This window comes from Myotis davidii, unplaced genomic scaffold (genome assembly GCF_000327345.1).
Source record: "Myotis davidii unplaced genomic scaffold, ASM32734v1 scaffold3574, whole genome shotgun sequence".
Classification (NCBI taxonomy): domain Eukaryota; kingdom Metazoa; phylum Chordata; class Mammalia; order Chiroptera; family Vespertilionidae; genus Myotis; species Myotis davidii.
In genome coordinates, this window is record NW_006285060.1 from 1 (window position 1) to 1,971 (window position 1,971).

Consider the following 1,971-nt stretch of genomic DNA (forward strand, 5'->3'; position numbering starts at 1 on the left):
CAGTTTCCTATCCTTCTGGCACCCCTATTATGCAAAGGTTATTTTGTTTCGTGTTGTCACTTGGGCTCTCCTCTTGTTTTTTAAGTTTTTTTTTTTTTCTCCTAGATGCTGCTCTGTTTGGGTATTTGTTTCCTACCTTGTCTTCTAGCTCACTGATGTGGTCCTCTGCTTCTTCTAGTCTACTGTTGATGCTTTTTATTGAATTCTTTATAGCAGCAATGTCATTTTTCATTTCTTCTTGGTTCTTCTTCATTTCCTCTTGGTTCTTACACATATTGTTGAATTTGTCTTCCATTCTTTTCATCCACCTTATGACCATTTCTCTAAATTCTTTCTCTGACATATTGCTTGCCTCCATTTTGTTTACCTCTTTTTCTGGTGATGTCTTCTTTACTTTTATTTGTGGGCTATTTCTTTGTCTCCCCATGATCTCTCTCCCCTTTGGGTATCTGGTTATGTAGATCTCTTTCTCCAGTATTGATTGAAAGGCACAAAATACAACACAACATACACAATGCACAAGGCACTGAACACAAATGTATTCATAGTAATAACTCCAAATAAAGGTGAACACCAGAGTAAAGAGAATTAGGGGAGAAGAAAAAAAAAGAGTTCAAAATAATATTGAGAAAAGGAAATAAAGTAAGAGAGACAAAAAAAGAGAATAATAAAGAAGGAGAGAAAAAAACTATTTATGTGGGGAGAAAACTCCAAAGGAATAACCACTAATCCCAAAAAATGCAAACAACAAACACCCAGAGATGAATGCAAACTACAAACAAAAGCTAATAACAAGAAAGGAGAGGAAAAACAGAAGCAAAAAACAAACAAAAATGAAAAACTTAAAAAAAAAACAATATCCACAAACAAGCACAAAAACCCCCAATCTAATCAATAATCAAGCAAACAACAACAATAGGACAGAGAGAAAGCAAGGCAAAACAAAACAAAATAAAACAAAAAACCTAGAACAAAACAAAACAAAAAAACAATAACAACCACGAAAAAAAGGGAAGAGAGAAAAAAATTTGGCAAGTGAAGAAAGAAAACAGAGAAGTATGTATGGACTTAGAGCAGGGGATCAGAAATTAGATATATAAGTAGGGTGAATTTTTAACAGGGTAAAAAGAAGGAATAGCGATAATCTAAAGCAGGAATAGGGTAAGAGAAACAGGACAACAAAAGGGGAAAGTTAGGTAGAGAGTGTTAGATAAAGGTAAAGTTGAGATAGAGCAAAATTTTGCTAAAGGAAAAATGAAAATAGAATGCACAGCACTAATGCCAATATAAAATAAAATAAAGAGAAAATAAAATGACACTTTTTTAAAAAGGTAAAATAGTAGTAGTAATAATACTGATTAAAAATAAAATTATAGTAATTATAAAGGTAAAATCAAGTGAGGGAAAAAGAAAAAAAATGTTTCCTAAGTGAAAGATGAAAAAATAAAAATGTGCAGTAGTGAAGGTCATTCACTTCCTCTTTTCTCTCGCCTGTTTCCTGTAGGTAGTCAGGACAGTATTGAGATTCCCTCTGTTCCACTGCTCCTCTGTGTTGTAAGCCACAGTCCTGATTTTCAAGCAGGCAGTATTTCTTCTTTCTTAGATTCCTTTATTTGTATTTACACCAGGGTCAATTTGTGATTCATCCCCTGGATGGCAGTGTTTCTGGATTGACCTCCAGGGCTATAAGTCCTCTCCAGTCAGTATTTAGATTTTGTTTTCCCTGTCCCACTTAATACTGGTTTGGGAGAATGGACTGCCCCAGAGCTGGTTCTCCGATAGTCACTCCCCAGTTTGGAAGATTGGACTGCCCAAGATTTGGTTCTCTGATCGTTACTCCCCTCTCTGACCCCCAGGTTCCACAAAAACAACTTTCCCCTGCAATCTCTTAGAGCAGTGGTTCTCAAACTTCTGGCCCTTTAAATACAGTTCCTCATGTTGTGACCCAACCATAAAATTATTTTCGTTGCT